Source organism: Anabrus simplex, chromosome 5 (assembly GCF_040414725.1).
Source record: "Anabrus simplex isolate iqAnaSimp1 chromosome 5, ASM4041472v1, whole genome shotgun sequence".
Classification (NCBI taxonomy): Eukaryota; Metazoa; Arthropoda; class Insecta; order Orthoptera; family Tettigoniidae; genus Anabrus; species Anabrus simplex.
The window spans coordinates 350,629,077-350,652,112 of record NC_090269.1 but is presented as its reverse complement, the minus strand read 5'-3'; the positions used below and the strand labels follow the sequence as shown (position 1 = coordinate 350,652,112).

The window sequence follows — 23,036 nt, the reverse complement described above, 5'->3', positions numbered from 1 at the left end:
AGTGCTGATTGGGATACATGATTTAAAATAAAACTCTATAATCGCCGCAACAAAACTGACCTTTTCAAGATATTCCAGTTTAATTTATACTGCGCTATATATAAAAAGTCAGTTTTATTTATATTTATTCATTCAAAGAAAACTGACACGTTATCATTTTTGTATTACAGTCTACAAAGGTACAGGGTTTAAGCATACAAGCTACGATTTACGATTCCTTGGATGAGAATGGCAGTATTTTCGTTTAAAGGAAAAGAAATTTCCTATTATTCATTAAGCACAAATTAATATAAATGGATACTGAAACAATGATATTGCACAGTGTTGAGTGTTGTGTGACTTTCCCTGATCACTGAATGTATGAAAATAGTATTTAAAATTTAATAGCTAGCCTCATAATTCTGAGAGGGAGTTTCATCACGAGTGAGGACAAAGATATTTCATATCCAAGACTAAAGTACAACAACATTGTAAATGTATCTACCAGACAGATGCACAATATCCTTCAAATAAATAACCTAACTGATGTTATTCCTGGTAAGCATGATTGGATTGTTGGTGAGTTGATCAGATAATTTAAACCCAAACAACCACAAGTCACAGCTTATCCACCTTAACTCCGTATTATATACGAACTGATTCTAAAGCACCTCTTAAAATGTAGTAGTAAATATTGAAATTCATTACGTACATAATAAAATATTTGAGGTTGTAGGCTGAACTCTTTATTGTGTCCGGTCAAAATGCATGAACTGTAATGAAAATAAATAACTTACCTTTTACGACGTAAATTGAAAATGTCGTGGATTTCTGTCCTCTTTCTTTAATTATTTTCTACTTCCATTTCGAACTCAGTTATCGCAGCACTGATCGACAGTGACTGGGAGAACTTCACCCATCCTTCAAGGCCTGTGACGTAACCACAACGTCACTGTGGTTGAATAGCATATGCTGCGCTCATCGCCTGCCAGTCCACCCACTTACAGTGTTGAGCGCCCGCGGAGCGGGATGCCCAGTGTCAGTACCTCTGGTCTAGACGATAGTCTTCATTTTCGTCAGCAGTCTTCCATAATATACCGTATCAAAACCTAGGATAGATCAATAAAGATACAGTCTATTTGACCTCCCGAATATCAAATATCAGAAATAATGTTTTCCCAAACCCTACGTACAACACATGTCAAGTTGACTGGCGCTTTACATTCATCACACCTTCCTTTGTATGCCGGGGCTACTAAAGTGAATCTCCATTCATTTTGTACAGCTCCTTCGTGCAAAAAGTAATCAAATAAGTACTTCGTGTAAGGTACAATATCCCAACCGATTACCTGTATAATATCTCCAGAAATCATATCAATTCCAGCTGCTTTTCCGCTTTCAAATTTTGTATCGTTTTGCAAACCTTTATCATCATAGGTACATTTCAGTTCATCGCTAGTATTAGTCACCTTCTTTACCTAGTTATTCTCCTTACGTACTACTCTCTTTACATAGTGTTGACTACATAATTCTGCCTTCTGTAAGTCCTCACGCATGCACGCCCATTGTTCATTAATGATTCCTGGAAAGTACTTTCTAGAAATCGTTTATTCCTTGAAGTACCTATACATGCCCTTCCACTGTTTCACTAGCATGCCACTTATTATGTTTACCGTCATCTTATTCTTAGCTGATTTTTTTTCTAAATTCAGTTTCCTAGTAAGTTCTTTTAGTCTCTCCTTTCTTTCCACAACCATTCATAACTCTATTTCTTCTTAACCTGCACCTCAATACATGGTTTGTCAAATATATATATATTTTTGCTATTTGCTTTACGTCGCACCGACACAGGTAGGTCTAATGGCGGCGATGGGACACGAAAGGCCTAGGAGTGGGCAGGAAGCGGCCGTGCCCTTAATTAAGGTACAGCCCCAGCATTTGTCTAGTGTGAAAATGGGAAACCACGGAGAACCATCTGCAGGGTTGCGGACAGTGGGGTTCAAACCCCCTATCTCCTGGATGCAAGCTCACAGCTGCGCGACCCTAACCGCAAGGCCAACTCGTTCGGTGTCTCAAAGAATAGAAGGACTTGAAGGATCGATATGATTGCCTACAAAGACAATAATGTAGGGCATGTAATTGATCGAAGCGTCTCCGCGAGTGAACCTGATGATATTGATTGTGAAAAATAATGTGCGAGTCCTCGATTTCTTTCAACTAGCTAGTGTAAAATCTAAAAATGATCTAAGTAATTGTCCTTACGATCCGATCGGGAGTAGGGGGACAGTACCGAGAAAGTCATTGACTTCTGGTAGACATTCCACCAACCAACATCTTTGATGAGTCACATAGCGCTATTTGTCTTAAAAACGCCAATGAGTATTTTAAGAACCGTCTTCGTTGATTTTGTTTATAGCCCACAAGCCCGCACCGGAATTGGCAGTAGGTTTCATGATTCCTTCATGAATGTGTACGAAATTATATCCCTGTAAACGTTCAATACGGCATGTTAAACTGATATTATTCTACAAAATAAGTGACAGTAGTCTAACGTGAAGTACGATACAACTTAACAAATGCGAAATAGAATGGGAATGATCACACAGTTACTGGTCTGTCGTTTTGCGTAATCCTCCCTACTTCCCGCTTACATATTGTGGCTCATCTGAAACTGGGAGTGGCTCTGTGGCTCAAGACTCATGAAACCAATCGTTGACGATAACCTCTCTTATTATCTGTTCTATTGAAAAGAGTAAAATGGCCCTTTACTTAAACCCTGTAACCCTCCTTGAAACAGCATGATAGCATGTAGATTTCCATTTTGATTGTGTAAAATCACGTTTTCGGTTTCGTATAAACCCCCAGTAAATTCAGGAATTTATAAACAATGTTGGCCCTAAGACCTACCCAAGGACAGGTCGATTCTAAACATGAAGTTTGGTAGAAATATGTCCAGTATTTTTCAAGTTATAAGAACTCAGACAAACAGACACATACCAACGCTAAAAATATGCATATGGTCATCATTACACTTGAAACGGTTAACTGAACGAAAATTTCTCCAAAATAGTCAATGCACAGACACACGGTCGTTACGATTTTATTTACATATATTAGGTTGCATTGCTTCATGTTTCCATTACTCATTAAAGAAACTTCATTCCATTCTCTTTAAAATCCAATATATTGTTTTCTTCACTGTTCCATTATGCACTTTTAGCTGGTACAAGGTATATCTTGTCTTTCTGGCAGTCTCTAAGTGGAGGAATTGTAGCAATGTAATATACATCAGGTGGCCCTCAAGCCCCGTACTTTGTACTTACAAGTGACCCGCATACACTAGTGAGGAATGGGATGCCTATTCGCTGATTTATAAAGGAGCGCAACAACGTGCTGTATATTTCGGATGTGAAATAAATAGCAGTCATTTTACCACCCACGTTCTGTAACAGGATGCATTTTTAAATACGCCAAAAATGCAGAAAATAAAGTTTAATAACTAATTAATAATTATACACATACAGACATTCCATTGTACTAAAAAGTTGCTTGTTTGTGGTATGAGCCTTGAACGATCCATAAACTCTTAATTACAACTCTGCTTGGAATGAATTGAAGGCAGGCGGCTATTTGGAATCTCCTGAGCATATCGCCAGGGAGCTTCGACTGCATTACGACCACATTCTTCATATCTGTGTATTTCTCGTTGCTGAACGCACCAGCCATTGTCGATATGTTGACGGCAAATGCAGTGCTGCTGTTCCAAATACCAGCCTACTACTATGCGTTCGAAAACGAAGCTTATTAACGTAAGGCTGTAAATTAGAAGTGTATCACTGGGGAACATGCTGCGAGCGGCCGTCCGGTTGTTATCTCTTCGAATTCTGACAAAACCTGCCTGCAGGCACTAGTACCTTTGTGAAAATCAGTTATTAGACATCCCATTCATCGTTAATGCAGGCGGGACACTTACAAGTAGAAAGTACGGTGCTGGCGAACCACCTGGTATGTATATCGGTTATAATATAATGGGTCTTTGGCAGTCCTTACCACCTTTAGGTAAAGTATTTTGCCACTCCTGAACAATTGTTTTAAGCCCATCACATGGGCTGTTTACATTTTTTTGCCTTCTTCTACCGATCATAAATACCAAACCCCATGGCAATACAGCCCTTGAAGGGCCATGGCCTACGAAGTGACCGCTGCTCAGCCTGAAAGCCTACAGATTACGAGGTGTCATGCTGTCAGCACGATGAATCCTCTCGGCCGTTATTCTTCGCTTTCTAGATCGGGGTCGCTATCTCACCGTCAGATAGCTCCTCATTTCTAATCACGTAGACTGAGTAGACCTCAAACCAGCCCTCTGGTCCAGGTAAAAATCCCTCATCTGGCCAGGAATCGAACCCGGGGCCTCCGGGTAAGAGGCAGGCATTCTACTTCTACACCACGGGACCGGCACCGATCATAAATACGTCTTCAAAACTCCCTAATGCCTATCTTATCAACCAAATAGTACTACTTGATAGCCCCACATTTACAATCTTCCTTTCTATGACATGTATTTTTAAGTACGATTAAATCATCTTCATGATCACTTTTACGAACTATTACTTAAGTTTCTCTGTAGATGTAATCTGGTTTAATCAGCACCACGTCTAGGATATTCTTCCCTGTAGTCGGTTCCATCACTTTCTGATACATCTGTCCTTCCCACATTAACTTATTTACTATTTTTTGGTCATGTTTTCTGTAATTCGCATTACTTTCCCAGTATTCATGAGGTAAATTGAGATTAATCGCTACAATTATATTCCTTTCTGTGTTGCTCCCCCACATAAATGATTAGATTACAGTAAAGCCTTGGATTGCGAACATGATTAGTTCTTTAACCGTGGTTGTAATGTAAAGCGCTCGTATATCAAACCGAATTTTCCCGCAAGAAATACTTGAAACGCAGATGATTCGTCCCACAACCCAAAAATATGTATTGATATAAATTGATCGACAGTAGAAGCAACTTCCCTACATCTCCAAGAACACGCGGCCGTTGCCTTGATATTGTGATGACTATGCCTCGGATTTGTAGGTGGTAATAGGTTAGAATGCAAAGTAATTTGGTTTGCAGGAAGTGTCAAGCAACCCGTTGTACCATAATGTAGGAGGAGTAGCATAAATTAAAGGAATTCTACATGCTGTACCCCTAATATCTATGCAAATCTCATAGCATAACCGCTGTACAGTGTAGGGTATATTTGTTACTGGCTTAAGTAAGTTTGCATTCTAACCTATCAGCACCTAATATTCCGGACTCTAGTGATGACTCTTTATGCTGCATCTAGACCCTTTAGTTATCCTTCCTTCTTTAGTTTTGTGCAATTAGTTGATGTAGACTTTGTGTAAAATCTCGTGATATCCGGCACACGCACATCTTGTACGTACTTCTCGATTATTTACTTCTTAACTTTCAACGTAATCGTATCCTTCCTCTTAATGCCTTCCTCTTCAACTTTTTGACATAAATATGTCTTATGGTTGGGGGTTAGCTGAAATTAGTGATACAAAAATGTGTAACGCGATGTTACGTAGCAACCGTTGATGAATGGCCATGGCCGAGAGACGTATTTATGATCATGAATTTTCCCAAAAGGGAAGTTTGACACCATTTTTGCTATAGTAAAGTTAAGCTACTAAATAACAGTCACTCCACCTGGACAGAAAATAACTTTATGCACGCCGTGATTAGAGTACTATAGTACACAGTAGAATACGAATACGCTGGCATGGATGTAAAACACTCGGAGAACAACTTGCTCGCCATCCAAGGTTTTACTGTATCTTATTTTTTAACAATCCGTTTAAGTATCATCCCTTCCAGGTATGTTCACCCCACAAATATAAAGTTGCCTATTATCTTTAGAGATGTACCTCACATATAGGATTTCATGTTTCTCGATTCAATGTTTCCATAGCTTACGAATTAATCTTTCACCACTATGAATACTCCCCATTCCTCCCATCTCTATAACTATAGACATAGGCCTACCTACCACGGTGTGCATGAAGTTATTTGTGTCCAGGTGTAGTGACTGTTATTTAGCAGCTTAACTTTACTATAGCAATTCGCCCCGTGAAGAAAAATGGTGTCAAATTTCTCTTTTTGGAAAACTTAAGTGATCATAAACATGTCTCTCGGTCATGGCCATTAGCAGAGCCTGCCTGATGATGACGATCTTTAAGATATCAAGTCTATATGGTCTGACATCATAGTTAGCCGGTTCGAGTCCCGGTGGCAGAAATATAATTAACCGGCAGATTGCGTGCCAGAAGTGTGGATTCAATTCCAAACCTGTCCGTAGTGTAATATGGAGTGAGGGAATATGATGTAGTTGATGGTGACTCGTCCAACGGAAGGCAATGTTAACCCTTGAACAGACCCCTTGGTGTTATTCGAGAAGAGCAGGCTAAGGGCCGACACCGGGTTTCACCCTCTCCTCACCTCATTATCAGCATCAGCATCCCACATCCGGACGTGTAGGTTGCTCAAAGCCGTCAATTAGAGACACCTCCACCAAGTGAGCCAAACGTGCCCTTGGACACTCCCGGCACTAAAAGTCGTGCGATAAATAATAAATATAATTTGTAATGAATCTAGTTTCGATTACTGTATGCCTAATTCGAGAGTGAAATCAGACAAACAAAATATTAATTTTATTTTGGTCTATACAGATTAAGTCAATTTTTGTCAGGCACTTTGCGAATGTTCCTTGTAAGCCTGTAACTGATATAACAATAATAATAATTACACCACTTTATTTATCGGGAAGATAACTTGCGACGTGCGTGTAAACAGGAAACCACAGATTAGCGCTCCTCCAAAACAGATAACACGTACCAGGTTGTAAGCTTGGAATATAAAACTCGTTTGATATCGATGCTCGGTCATTTAGCAATGGAAACGCCTAGGTTGGGTTCCTCAAGCCACTGGTTGAAGTTAGCCGCAATCTAAAAAGTACCCCTTGTGAACCATATGTGATATCGGAACCTTGCGCTCTATTTGCCCTGTTGAGCCGCGTCTTTCCGACTAAACAAACTAAACTAGACAAGGCACCGTGGTGAATTTTGCCAGGCATATCAAAGAGGATGGAAAATTGGGAGTACGCGAGACATGTGGTCTAGGGCAGAGGTATTCAAAGTGTGGTACTCAAATTTATCGCAGTTTCTGTTTCCGTTGAGCATTTGAGGAAAGAGTTGAGCCTCCTCATTTTCAATAAAATCTCGTTTTGATTTAGTATTTTGTCCACCACTACACAGAATTCCCTTTCCGAATTCTTCTTCTTCTTTTCTTACCGCTATTTCCACACCCGTGAGGTCGCGGGTGGGAACTGTGCCGCACATGTGGATTTTGCCCTGTTTCACGGCCCGATGCCCTTCTTGAAGCCAACCCCATTCGGAGGGAAGTAATCACTATTGCGTGCTTCTGTGGTGGTTGGTAGTGTAGTCTGTTGTGTGAATATGAAGAAGAAAGTGTTGGAAAAACACAAACACCCGGTCTCCGGGTCAGAAGAATTAATCAGAGGGGATTAAAATCCCCGACCCGGCCGGGAATCGAACCCGGGACCCTCTGAACCGAAGGCCTCAACGCTGACCATTCGGCCAATGATTCGGACGGTCCCCTTTACGAATTATTCATTCTCAAATCTGTGCCAGTTTGTACCTCCTATTGACTAGGTATGTATAAGTACTTTGCTGCATTGCTCTTTTTTACATTTTTGTATCGAAATTCACTCATCCGCTTCCATTTTTTCAGTACCAGTGTACGCGAACCTTTCCTTGATACCTGAGCTCCATAGTGCCGAATCGGTAGACCTCGGTTATCTTCGAGATTTGTATCGGCAACCTTTGAAACACAAACCATGAATCGGTTATGCATCGCCGTGAGATATCTGGCGTACACTTTACATACTAGAACTGTTGTTGTTTACACAGCGAAGCCAAACTATAGAATTCATGCTAGGAGCAACATTCGCATCAAGAAATGTTATGTAATGTTATATAATGTGTGTGTGACACAGTTGTTGGCTTAAGATAATAAAAGTTTAGAAAATCGATCATATTATCGATTCATTCAGATTTTTATAGCCATTCAGTTGGCAGTACAACTGGAACCCGGGAGAGCTCCCTCCTTACTCCTCAACCCGGTAACACCGAAACGTTTCGCGTATAGTATATGGTAACATAGAAATTGTTGCACTAACACATGGTTCATGTTTGTGGGTTACTGTAGTCACGTCCTAGTTCGTGAACCATGGGCAACGGCTGAGTGGCCTAGTAAGTGGTCCTGAGAGTCGGGATACCAGTTGCTATGGAATGGGAGTGGGCATCTCGGACATATTCTGAGTCATGGCCCTCCTTGTGCTCAGGCGGCTAGGGCTATACAATTCACCGGTGGTCCACAACCCGTTAGAGGAGAGATCCTCACTTGGACTATGTGCAAGTAGGGCAGCATCCTGCTTCATGAATTTACCGAGCTCAGAACACTTTAAGCAAGCCTCGGACCTATGGGAGTAATGGAATCCCACTCCCATTTGACAGGCGAGGGACTCCTTGGAAACAACTTGGCGAACGAAATGGAATTCGATGGAGAGCTATCAATATTAATGGGGCTTATGGAAGAAAGAAGGTAGAACTAGCTGAGTCAGCAAAGAGAATGCATCTGGATGTGCTAGGAGTAAGTGATATTCGGGTAAGGGGAGATAATGAGGAAGAGATAGGAGATTATAAAATGTACTTGACGGGTGTTAGAAAGGGAAGGGCAGAGTCTGGGGTAGGGCTGTTTATCAGGAGCACCATTGCACGCAACATAGTTTCTGTTAGGCACATAAATGAGCGAATGATGTGGGTAGATTTGTCAATTGGAGGAATTAGGACAAGAATTGTGTCCGTGTATTCACCATGTGAGGGGGCAGATGAGGATGAAGTTGACAAGTTTTATGAAGCATTGAGTGACATCGTGGTCAGGGTCAATAGCAAGGATAGAATAGTGCTAATGGGCGATTTCAATGCGAGAGTTGGGAATAGAACTGAAGGATACGAAAGGGTGATTGGTAAATGTGGAGAAGATATGGAAGCTAATGGGAATGGGAAGCGTTTGCTGGACTTCTGTGCTAGTATGTGTTTAGCTGTTACGAATACATTCTTCAAGCATAAGGCTATTCACCGCTACACATGGGAGGCTAGGGGTACCAGATCCATAATAGACTATATCTTAACAAACTTTGAATTCAGGAAATCTGTTAGGAATGTACGAGTTTTTCGCGGATTTTTCGATGATACAGACCACTATCTGATCTGTAGTGAACTGTAGTATCTATAGGCCTAGGGTAGAGAAAGTGAAATCTGTCTGCAAACGAATAAGGGTAGAAAATCTCCAGGACGAGGAAATTAAACAGAAGTACATGGATATGATTAGTGAGAAGTTTCGAACAGTAGACAGTAAGCAGGTTCAGGATATAGAAAGTGAATGGGTGGCATACAGGGATGCTGTAGTAGAAACAGCAAGGGAATGCCTAGGAACAACTGTGTGTAAAGATGAGAAAAGGCGAACATCTTGGTGGAATGATGAAGTGAGAGCAGCCTGTAAACGTAAAAAGAATGCTTATCAGAAATGGCTCAAAACAAGGACCGAGGCAGACAGGGATTTGTACGTAGATGAAAGAAACAGAGAAAAACAAATAGTTATTGAATCCAAAAAGAAGTCATGGGAAGATTTTGGTAATAACCTGGAAAGGCTAGGTCAAGCAGCAGGGAAACCTTTCTGGACAGTAATAAAGAATCTTGGGAATGGAGGGAAAAAGGAAATGAACAGTGTTTTGAGTAATTCAGGTGAACTCATAATAGATCCCAGGGAATCACTGGAGAGGTGGAGGGAATATTTTGAACATCTTCTCAATGTAAAAGGAAATTATCCTGGTGGTGTTGCAAACAGCCAAACTCATGGGGAGGAGGAAAATGATGTTGGTGAAATTATGCTTGAGGAAGTGGAAAGTATGGTGAGAAAACTCCATTGTCATAAGGCAGCAGGAATAGATGAAATTAGACCTGAAATGGTGAAGTATAGTGGGAAGGCGGGGATGAAATGGCTTCATAGAGTAGTAAAATTAGCATGGAGTGTTGGTAAGGTACCTTCAGATTGGACAAAAGCAGTAATTCCACCTATCTATAAGCAAGGGAACAGGAAGGATTGCAACAATTATCGAGGTATTTCATTGATTAGTATACCAGGCAAAGCATTCAGTGGCATCTTGGAAGGGAGGGTGCGATCAGTCTTTGAGAGGAAGTTGGATGAAATCCAGTGTGGTTTCAGACCGCAGAGAGGCTGTCGGGATCAGCTTTTCAGTATGTGCCAGGTAATTGAAAAATGCTACGAGAGGAATAGGCAGTTGTGTTTATGTTTCGTAGATGTAGAGAAAGCATACGACAGGGTACCGAGGGAAAAGATGTTCACTATACTGGGGGACTACGGAATTAAATGTAGATTATTAAAATCAATCAAAGGCATTTATGTTGACAATTGGGCTTCAGTGAGAATCGATGGTAGAATGAGTTCTTGGTTCAGGGTACTTACAGGGGTTAGACAAGGCTGTAATCTTTCACCTTTGCTGTTCGTAGTTTACATGGATCATCTGCTGAAAGGTATAAAATGGCAAGGAGGGATTCAGTTAGGTGGAAATGTAGTAAGCAGTTTGGCCTATGCTGACGACTTGGTCTTAATGGCAGACTGTGCCGAAAGCCTGCAGTCTAATATCTTGGAACTTGAAAATAGGTGCAATGAGTATGGTATGAAAATTAGCCTCTCGAAGGCTAAATTGATGTCAGTAGGTAAGAAATTCAACAGAATTGAATGTCATATTGGTGATACAAAGCTAGAACAGGTCGATAATTTCAAGTATTTAGGTTGTTTGTTCTCCCAGGATGGTAATATAGTAAGTGAGATTGAATCAAGGTGTCGTAAAGCTAATGCAGTGAGCTCGCAGTTGCGATCAACAGTATTCTGTAAGAAGGAAGTGAGCTCCCAGACGAAACTATTTTTACATCGGTCTGTTTTCAGACCAACATTGCTTTACGGGAGTGAAAGCTGGGTGGACTCATGATATCTTATTCATAAGTTAGAAGTAACAGACATGAAAGTAGCAAGAATCATTGCTGGTACAAACAGGTGGGAGCAATGGCAGGAGGGCACTCGGAATGAGGAGATAAAGGCTAATTTAGGAATGAACTCGATGGATGAATCTGTACGCATAAACCGCCTTCGGTGGTGGGGTCATGTGGGGCGAGTGGAGGAGGATAGGTTACCTAGGAGAATAATGGACTCTGTTATGGAGAGTAAGAGAAGTAGAGGTAGACCAAGACGAAGATGGTTAGACTCGGTTTCTAACGATTTAAAGATAAGAGGTATGGAACTAAATGAGGCCACAACACTAGTTGCAAATCGAGGATTGTGGCGACGTTTAGTAAATTCTCAGAGGCTTGCAGACTGAACGCTGAAAGGCATAACGGTCTATAATGATAATGTATGTATGTATTTATGTATGTAACACATATTACTCGAATACATATCGTTGCTAGGCAATGAAAACCTCAAAATTGCACTACGAGAAAACCACATTTCTCCATCCTTCTTGCGAAGGCTTACCGCGTTTCCTGGGAAGGGAACGAAAGACTCCAATGATCGAATAATTGGGCTATCATTAAGCAATGAAAATGCCAGGAACAGATCTCCACTCAGTTCGGGTCTTTTCCCGTAAACTTTACTCCGAAGGAGTTACGAGGTTCCCTTTGTTCAACGACGATTGTATACAATACATAATTGTTATTATTGGGTAACAGGGTGGTGTAGCGGCTTAGCTGCTTGCCAGTTATCCCGACGACTATGGTTTCATTCCTGGTGTTTCTGGAGCCACAACTCTTTCATGCCTTAGAGCATGCAGGGACCCTGAGCAAGCGCGATAAGCCGTGGAAGATGACATAGGATCTTTCTCGGGAGGGGAGGGGGTTCACATTAAAAATTATTGAATATAAAAACCAATATAACGTCAGCAACATTAAATTCTTTACATACATTTCAGGTTATAACAGATGCTAGATGACTGTCAGTAAGTTCAGTTTATGAAATAATCTGGTATGATATTAAACAATTGAACATCAACCTTTTTAGAATTCTTGCTCTGTGCTAAGAATAAGCGGCTACAACACGTCATTCATAGTCTCCTCAAGCCGTACCTGGAATTCCTATCAGCTGAAATTAGGACATCAAGAATCAATGCAGAAAGTCGATCAATCAATCAATCAATCAATCAATCAATCAATCAATCAATCAATCAATCAATCAATCAATCAATCAATCAATCAATCAATCAATCAATCAATCAATCAATCAATCAATCCATCAATCAATCAATCAATCAATCAATCAATCAATCAGTCAGTCAATCAATCAATCAATCAATCAAGAAAGAAAGAAAGAAAGAAAGTAAGCAAACAAACAAACAAACAAACAAACAAACAAACAAACAAACAAACAAACAAACAAACTGAATTTAGAGCTGTCGACCAGGTAGGAGATTCCCTATCAATAGTTTACCTAGTCTTATCTTAAACGATATCAAAGAACTTTGAAATTTGTCGAAAATTTCCCTTGATTTTTTTTTCCTACTTGTTTAACTAACACGTCGAAGATTTTCGGCGACGGAGGGAAAGGTGTAGGATTGAGAAAGTAGTGGCCGTGACCTTAATTAATAAAAATGAGAAACCACGGAAAATCGTCTTCAGGGCTGCGGACGGTGGGATTCGAACCCACTATCTCCCGAATGCAAACTCACGGCTGCGCACCCCTTGATCATTTTTTCAATCCCTAAATCTTCTTCCTGTAAATTAATATTTGCCCCAATTTTCCTCTTGAATTCCAACTTTATCTTCACATTGTGATCTTTGCTACTTTTCAAAGCTCTACTCAAGTTTATTCGTCTACTGATGTCATTCCACGCCATCTCTCGACTGACAGCTCGGAACATACCACTCAATGGAGCAGCTCGTCTCCTTACTTCCAGGTCTTCATCTCTCAAATCCCCCTATGGGTGGAGGAGGTAGAATAACACCCACGGTATTCCCTGCCTTTCGTAAGAGGCGACTGAAAGGGCCCCATGGGAGTCCTGTCGTTGCTCCCACTGACTTGTGTCAGGCTCCTGACTTTCATCTATCCTATCCGATCTCCCTTGGTCAACTCTTGTTCTTTTCCGACCACGACGGTATTAGAACATCTGAGTCTTTCATTTCCACGCCCTTCGTGACTCTTGTCTTTCTTTGGCTGATACATTCATTTTTTGAAGTGTCGGATCCCTTCCCTTCCTTCTCTCTGATTAGTGTTATATAGAGGATGGTTGCATAGTTGTACTTCCTCTTAAAACAATAATCAAACAATAAATAAAACAATAAAAATAAAGACAATAAAACAATAAATGTATGATGAAATAAAATTAATGGAACGAAATAAAAAAATTTTAGGCGTGTTCACGCATTTAACTGACACTGTCTCCCTCAACGAGCTAGAATAACATAGAGGGGCTGTATACCTGAGATCAGCGCTCCCTGCTTGAAGCAAGTTGATACGGGGCAGCCATGTTAACGGTTGTCAAAACAAAGCGAATTGGCGCGAGAGCATATGTTGAGGTGACAGGGAGATCGTGCATGCCAATTTAATTCCCTAAGTTTTAAGAAGTGAAAAGATAGATTCTCGCTTTCAAGAATGCCAGCCGTAAGCTCAGCGTATGGTTGTACTAATCGGAGTAATAAAACCAAGGATATATCGTACTTAAAGTATTACTGAATTATAGCCGAGATTCCTTTTTGTAATTTCTGTTTGTAATTAAATCCATTTTATTGTTTACTTAGCGAAAGTACGGATAGCCACGATAATTATTGGTCGAATTTTGTTTCAGATTTCGTTTAAAGAACAAGGAATTAACTGAACAATGCGCTGTGAGGGCGAAAAGAGATAAATGGTATCCCACTCAATTCAGTTGCTTATGTTCTGTACATTTCCAGCCTTATTTAATTTTCATTCATATTTACAAATAAAGGAAATGGAACGCCCACCACCAAGAAAACGTAACCACAAAAAAAATCACTTATTTCGTTCAAACGTACACCAAGTATGATAAATACATCATTTTACTGCTATTTTTGAAATGTATACAGCCTTTATTTTAGATGTCTGTTGCCTTGGTTTTTAAAACTACGCCACACTTCATAATGGACAACTTTCAAGCTAGTAATCCCAGTATGATATGGTAATGGGAGAAACATGACATCCCCCCTATATTATAATAAATAATTTCACTAAACGATTATTGTGGTAAAGTATTCATGGGCCGCCTCTGTGGTGCACTGGTTAGCGTGAGCAGCTGCCACCCCTGGAAGCCCGGGTTCGATTCCCAGCTCCGCCACGAAATTTGAAAAGGGGCACGAGGGCTGTAACGGGATTCTATCAGCCTGGGGAGGTCAACTGAGTAGAAGTGGGTTCGACTCCCACCTCAGCCATCCTCGAAGTGATTTTCCGTGGTTTCCCACTTCTCCTCCAGGCAAATGCCGGGATGGTACCTAACTTAAGGCCACGGCCGCTTCCTTCTCCCCCCCCCCCTCACAAGGCCCCTGTTCAGCATATCGGGTGCAGCCCTCCCTCACAGTTGTATCCCCCGACCCCATGTCTCACGCTCCAGAACACTGTCATTGAGGTGGTAGAGGTGGGATCCGTCGCTGAGTCCGTGGGAAAAACCAACCCGGGAGGGTAAACAGAGAACACAGTACTCATGAGGATGCAATAATTTTAAAAATATTAACAGAATGAGGTTGTAACCTATTATAGGTCCCTATGATTTTAAGGTTTCCTGTCATAAATATTTATGTCCATCGTTTTTATTCTAATTTACGCTTAACCACAACAGCCAAGCAGGGTAACGCTCTTGTTCCGATTTCGAGGCCTATTCGTATGTCAGTGTGCGATGATTTCGAACTACCCTACAATCAACTGATCGTGATGTTGGCCTCGTGCTGCAATATGATGAAGTGGCGGTATTCGCTTTCATGCTTCAAGCTTTTGGCAACGGACTTTAATTCTCCCCCAGCGATTCTAAAATGCGCATTTTCTACACTTTTCGTCATTTAAAGGCCATGCCTACTTGCTTGTGTGACAACAGGAAACATGGCGGACGTTCGTTCTATTAGGTTCACCCAGGCAGCGCTTCCGCCTCTCTATGTTATTCTAGCTCGTTGGTCTCCCTCAATGTTTTCACTCCAAGAACTCTGAAAGTGTTGTCGGTGGTGACTAAGAGGAAGTACAGCTAAGCAGTTATCCTCTGTTAACACTAATTACACCGGCCCAGTTGGCCGTGCGGTTAGAGGCGCGCGGCTGTGAGCTTGCATCCGGGAGATAGTGGGTTTGAATCTCACTGTCGGCAGCCCTGAAGATGGTTTACCGTCGTGGTTTTCTATTTTTTTCTATTTGCTTTACGTCGCACCGACACAGTAAGGTCTTATGGCGACGATGGGATAGGAAAGGCCTAGGAATTGGAAGGAAGCGGCCGTGGCCTTAATTAAGGTACAGCCCTGGCATTTGCCTGGTGTGAAAATGGGAAACCACGGAAAACCATCTTCAGGGCTGCCGACAGTGGGATTCGAACCCACTATCTCCCGATTACTGGACACTGGCCGTACTTAAGCGACTGCAGCTATCGAGCTCGGTAGTTTTTCTATTTTCACACCAGGCGAATGCTGAGGCTGTACATTAATTAAGGCCACGGCCGCTTCCTTTTGACTCCTAGGCCTTTCCTATCCCATCGTCGCCATGCGACCTATCTGTGTCGCTGCGACGTAAAACCACTAGCAAACAAAAACTAATCAGAAGTGGGGGGAGGGGGGGGGAAGGAAGAAGTCAGAACCTCCGAAGGATGAAGGCACCAGGAAAAGAAAGGGAAAGGCCACCAAGGGCTTGAAAATGAAAACAGCCCAACGTCTCACAAACTTCGTACCTTTGGGTTCGGAAAAGAGCAAGCGTTGACCAAGGAAGATCAGTCAGAAAAGATGAAAGTGAGGAAACTTTGTAGAAGAAATTCTAGGGAACCGTGTTCTACAACAGATGATCCAATTTGAGAGGCATTTTACCGACTCTTATGACAGACAAAGAATACCGTGGAAGTATTTTACCAGCCCCAGGGGGGTCCTAAATGCGTTTTCTGGGATTCGACCCGAAGCCGACTTCGTGAGACTCCATGAGAATGAGGTTATCTGGAGGGATAAAGGAAGATTGATAAGAGATGTTAACCCAATTCCTAAGACAGCAGATGCTTGAGAAGAACTAGAGGTAACCACATGCCAGATAATAAAGATGAAAGAGAGGAGCTTAATGCAAATACGAGGAATCATTTCGAGAAACTGTGACATCCCCCCCGCGTCCCAGCGGTTCATTCATGGCGATATTTAAATAATACCATTGTCTGAATTTGAGCATGTTTTTGTGTGTGTTAACAACTAGCCCCGTGGTGTACGCGTAGCATGTCTGCCACATATCCGGAAGTGGTGGTTATTGTTTTAAGATAAAGTATAACTGGCAACCATCCTCTATGTAACACTAATCAGAGAGAAAGAATGGAAGGGATCTAACACTTCAAAAAATGAAGATATCGGCCAAAGAAAGGCAAGGGCCACGAAGGGCGTGAAAATGAAAGACTCCCTAGGATTCGCAAACCTAAAGCCGTCGGGGTCGTAAATGGACAAGAGCTGACCATGGGAGGGCGGATATGATAGATGAAAGTGAGGAGCCTGGCACCAGTGAGGACTCAACTAAGGGCCCCGTGGTCGCCAACCCACGCTGCGAAGTTGAGTGCCCCTGGAGCTCCTTCTAGTCGCCTCTTACGACAGGCAGGGGATACCGTGGCTGTTATTCTACCGTCCCCACCCACAGGGGGGATATCCGGAGGTCCTGAATTTGATTCCTGGACAGTACAAGGATTCAAATTCTGTACTGAAACGGGGTTCACTCAGCCCCTTGACATCAACCGAAGAACTGTCTGATACGAGAGGCAGAGGACCCGGTCAAGAAAGGCAATCTGTACGGTTGAGAATGTGGTCACTCTGAACACCGAGTGATCCAATATCTACAAGCCATTTTGGCTGGCCAGCAATCACCTTGGCAGGCCAAGGATGTTAAATGGGGTCTATGTCCCCCGGTTTTATTCACCTTGCACGGCTTTAAAAGTCGGTAGGCCTACTTCACCATCTAAGCCAAACGAAACGAAACTACTTGAACCAATTAGGTGAAGTCCACTTAATTTTAAAGGTCGATAACTCTATTCGCCGTAATGAAAATTTCTCCAATTTTACACATGATAATTAGTAGAATGTATAAAATGATTTGATAAATGTTCATATTATTTTTAGGATTTGTTTAAAAGTAATATTTATTCTAAAATTAGTTATCGTGTAATTTGGAATGGTAAATATAAACACTTACATGTTATTTAATGTGATTATTATTCAATCTTAAGCGATAAAATACGACACGATGAATTGTCGTCATCACTTTTGGAATTTTTTATTCGTGTCAAAAGCATCACATTATACAGTATACAGTATATAATACATAATAATACTTATATACAATTAATCCCGCCCGTGTGGGGGGCCACCAAGTTAGATGTAAGATTAGAGGGTTGTAGGGTTGGCCCTTACATGTGGTCTGGTCATCCGCCCGTGTAAGGGGCCGCTTAGTAATTTAATTGGTGTCTTTTTATTTCTGTCTTAGTTCTATATACAATTAAGACAGAGGAGATAAAAGACAAAGTTGACAACCTAAATAACCTTAGCCCAATATTTAGCAATCACTATGGCTTCAGAGCTTGCGGACATCAGGTCATCAATGTTAAGCTACATCTTGCAGGATATAGTCTACATTGGAATGTAACACACTGATAGAAAGTGATAAAAAATTCATCCTGATTTTTGGCGCAGTTTTCCTGACCCCTCTTTTTGCAACTATTGCACTGAATCCAATAATCATCATAATACTTGTCATATAAAATACAAACTGTTTTCGATTTTTCTTGCGTCTGTAGTGAACAGTTTCTTGACCGTTGCTCAGCCCGAAGGTCTACAGATTACGAGATGTGTGTGGTCAGCGCGACGAATCCTCTCAGCGGTTATTCTTGGCTTTCTAGACTGCGTCCGCCATTTCACCGTCAGATTACTCCTCAAATTGTAATCACGTAGGCTGTGCAGACCTCGAACCAGCCCTCAGAACCAGGTAAAAATCCATAACCTGGCCCAGAATCAAACCCGGGGCCTCTGGGTAAGAGGCAGGCACGCTAGCCTACCCCGCGTTGACGGCCTCAAATTATAAATCAAGTTCTTTTAGAATCACTAGTACAAGTACGAAGAAACGTAACTATTACAATTGTTACAACGGCCCAAATGACACACTCTCAAGCAGTCCAAATTACACGACATGCAAGGATTTAATCAGAAACGAAATAATATGCAAAGTACTTAAAATGTATAGGCCTAAATAAAACTATGTTAAAACTTACCTAGATATTTCATCAGTATTTGTAAAAGCTAAACACCACCTTTGTTGAAATAACTACTTTACAGTATACGTACTTGTCACCGTATAGGCTTGCACGGAATGTGAGTATTGTTTCCCTCTTCTAACTGTAAAAAATGTCATGTAGATCGAATCGTTCTCAAAAAGTGGAGCATATATATAGTAATATGATTTTATGAACAATAAATGTTTAACTAAAATATTGTATTTCCTAGAAAGTTCGCTGCTTACTGCTGAGGAAATACTTGAAAACATTCATGAATTTACCACGCGATGATGTTTCAGCGATGCGTCGTTCAGAGCAGTATCTCCTTGCTTTGTAGCAGATGTGACCTTCCTTATTTGTTCAGTAGTAATCATGTTATGACACTTCACATCTGTGCCGTAAGGTAGCGAGTCTTACTAAGAAACCTGCACACGCACTAGTATACAAAAGGAAATTACGACATTCTCACAAACAAGATCAAGTGTGGTAAACAAGGAAAATCGAGATAGCCTCATTTAAATTACAACGTATATACGCCTAATTGTTGTTTCTAGGAGATAATTAAGGTCAGGCTCCTTGGAAGGCAGAGAAGACAGTTCTATCATAATCCTTCAAGCCTAAGATAAGTCCTTGATATCTTGTCGATCGGTTTCTGAGCATCACTGAAATCAGAATCGATGAGCAAAATATCCACATAATCCTTATACGTGGTTTTTTTAATATCTGGCTTTGCGTCGCACCGACACAAAGTGGTTTTATGGAGACGATGGAATAGAAAAGGCCTGGGAGTGGGAAGAGCGGCCGTGGCCGTGGGAAACCACGGAAAACCATCTTCAGCGCTGCTGACAGTGTGGTTCGAACCCACTATCTCCCGAATGTAAGCTCACAGCTGCACACCCCTAACCGCACGGCCAACTAGCTCGGTACGTGCTTTGTTATGAGACGGTTGTTGATTCTGGCCAGCATTCATTAAATTACTATATATAGAGTCACATACTAGGAAACTTGAGTAGATATTTATCTAATGTCGAAACTCCTGTATGAACGTCCCATTTTCTCAGTATCTGTTGTATGTTGTTCACTTGTTCATAAGCCTTGAGGCACTGAAGTGTCATAAAGATATTCTGGGAAGCATCTCAGAAAAAGAAAATTTACACTGAAAATCTAATCGGCAAATGAAGGGAATCCTTAAGCTTGGTGGTATCGACCACAACCGTGCCTCCAGATTGAACATTTCTAATAGTTAATTCATAGATCAATTCCTCCTTGCGCAAGTAGCCGGGATGGAGGACATCGCGAGGGGCGGACATGATGAGAGAAACTTTCACAATTTTATAAAATAGGAAAGAAGATTCCGGCGACTGAGAAAATTGTTAGAGTAGAAGTCATATTGAATGTTTAGCCGTCAAAGGGGGCTTAATTGAGACCCATTCAACCACGCTCTGCTACCACTTGTTCTGGGGTTTCTGTGGAACAGCAGAGGTGAAAGAAAGTGCCGGGATGAATGGGTCTAACTACAGAATCAAAGTTAATTTAAAATTTCAAATAAAGGTTATATTTTTGAATTTTAACAATCAATCAACGACAAGACCTTAACAACATTTCACTTTGTGAAATAACAATTTGGAAACAAGACTAGAAAGATCCAAGATTCCAGAACTTTAACACTCTCGGGCTACACACCCCTAGTTTTACAAAACACAATTTGTTCAAAGGGGCAGAAAACCCCTACCACATGGAGCACTTGCTCCCAACTTTTAACCTCAAGCCTCCCAGAGGCAATCTTACAACACCAGAAAAGAGCAGACGCGCTCTCAGTTTTTCAAGCCTATTTAAGGCAATGTCCGACTTTACAATTAATTGCCATCAAGGCACAACTTACAACAATGACACGGGGGTATCTAGTACCCAACCTACTGGGCCTTAGCAGAAAAAGAACAGGTTAAGAAACTGGCCCGAAAAACCAAAAGGAAGGGAGGCGTGTATTTGCACTCCTACACATACATTCTTAAAACCTAAGAGGCACTAGGCCGATGAAACAGGCGCTATTCCCAAACTATGGAGGTGACTTCGTATAAGGAAGAAATTTAAAACATTAAGGAAAAGAAGAAAATCAGTTACCAAAACGTAGTCACCTCAAACCAAAATGAATGGGAGCTCGAGAGGGTAAATCAACCTCTATCGCCGAATTACAGTTACAGATTTAAGTAAGATTTTACATAAGCCTGCAGAAAATTACGTATTTAGGAAATGAGGTTACATTGTAAAAGGTTTCGGACTTTTCCCGCGGGTTAAACTGCCGAGCTAGCAAGAAATAGACATGTTAAATGGCCATTACCTTATTGAAGACCTGCTTCCAGATGAAAGAGGCACTCCCCACCTCCTGCTTTACGTCCACACACTTAGATGTTGATCGAGTGGCCAAGAGACGTGAAAATCCGCAGTTTATAAACCCTCGGGGAAAGTTCGAGACCATTCATGAATAATAAAGCCACACCCTCCCACTTTTATTGGTTAGTTTAAAGTTACACACCAAAACGAAGAAGAAGCCAGTGATTGGTTAGAAATTAATTACAGAAATTCTGGATTGGCTAAATTCAAAACTGGTGGAAAGAAAGATAAATATTGCCAACCCACAACTGAATGAACGAAATTTAGTAAAGAACAAACTTATGAATACAAAATTTCTTCAAATAAAGTTCCATCACTTCGCACCAGGGTGCATGATCAAAGTTTTTTCGTCAGTGACATCTATGAGAGAATGTCCAAACTTCTTGATAAATGGTAAACAAAAACATGTCGAAATTCACACAGTGATATCTTCAGAGGAAAAATTTAAGTTGGTCCACTTTCAAGTTCATTGTTTATCCTGTAGAGGAGTATTTTAAGGCGGAAGATTTAAACGTTCGGCGTAGAGGTGTACCACCCGGTACAATTATTATTATTATTATTATTATTATTATTATTATTATTATTATTATTATTATTATTATTATTATTATTATTATTATTATTATTATTATTCATAGGTCTACGTAGATAATCAAGAAACATTAACAAAGGCAATATATCTGTAACAACGAACTGCTGGTGATCATAACCTATGAATAAGTGTAATGAAAATAATTTTCTAATAATTTTAATGAGTCTGGGCATTACAAGTTTAATAGATAAATGCCATTCTACTGTACTGGATTTGGTAAGGTGAATCGTAATGTACTTCATTTTTTAATTTTTTAATGATTTGCTTTACGTCGCACCGACACTGATAGCTTTTATGGCAACGATGGATAAGAAGGGGCTAGGAGCGAGAAGGAAGCGACTGTAGTCTTGAGGGTATACGGAACGGTTAAAGTTGTTAAAATCATCATAATTTATGTTATTAAATTTCATGTATCCCTGAATACTGCCCTTTAGAATGATAACTTAAGCATTAGTCATCATCATCATCATCATCATCATCATCTGTTTACCCTCCAGGGCCGGCTTTTCCCTCGGACACAGCGAGGGATCCCACCTCTACCGCCTCAAGGGCAGTGTCCTGGAGCTTCAGACTCTTGGTCGGGGATACAATTGGGGAGAATGACCAGTACCTCGCCCAGGCAGCCTCACCTGCTATGCTGAACAGGGGCCTTGTGGAGGGATGGGAAGATTGGAAGGGATAGGCAAGGAAGAGGGAAGGAAGCGGCCGTGGCCTTATGTTAGGTACCATCCCGGCATTCGCCTGGAGGAGAAGTGGGAAACCACGGAAAACCACTTCCAGGATGGCTGAGGTGGGAATCGAACCCACCTCTACTCAGTTGACCTCCCGAGGCTGAGTGGACCCCGTTCCAGCCCTCATACCACTTTTCAAATTTCGTGGCAGAGCCGGGAATCGAACCCGGGCCTCTGGGGGTGGCAGCTAATCACGTTAACCACTACACCACAGAGGCGGACTTAAGCATTAGTAATTGCCATATATTTAATTTAAACATGCGCTAGCAATAAGAAAACTGCTAGCAATGCCAGCGAAAAGAGATGTATTACATTGCCATAACTGGTGCAAATATTTAAAAGCAAAAGAAGAAAGAATTTCCTATGTCCTTTCCAAACACACACATCTTCTTCTTCCCTGTTTGTAGGAAATGAAGTCCAATTTTTGGAGATCTGTCCAGTCCCCAACTGTTGGAGAAGTGTCTTCATGGCAAAAGTCAAAAGCCCAATGAATCGGTAAACGATGTTTTATATGGTCTTGCATTTCTCAAGGCACCTTTGTGGGCATAAAAACATCGAGATTTGTAGTTCTGGTTGCGGAGCCCAATTTTAATAAAGGTAACATTGCCAAATGTCATGTATTACTGGAGTTGGGACTAAAAGTAGGAAGGAATTGTGTCAATGCCATGAAGGAGTTGGACCTAAAGAGACTACGACAAGCTGAAA

General features: G+C 41.2%; 1 protein-coding gene across 8 annotated transcripts in view; it reads right to left on the bottom strand.

Moving 5' to 3' along the window:
* The window catches only part of LOC136874101 (uncharacterized), an 81,691-nt gene extending 60,667 nt beyond the window's left edge, over positions 1-21,024 (bottom strand). For 2 of the 8 annotated variants that reach the window (XR_011018279.1, XR_011018281.1), the window contains exons 1-2: positions 18,615-18,890; positions 777-1,088 (exon numbers count right to left, since the gene is read on the bottom strand). The gene's annotated coding sequence lies outside the window, so the exon portion shown is untranslated. The other 6 variants (XR_011018280.1, XR_010860228.2, XR_010860225.2 and 3 more) reach the window with 6 other exon arrangements.
* Between the last annotated feature and the right edge of the window lie 2,012 nt (positions 21,025-23,036).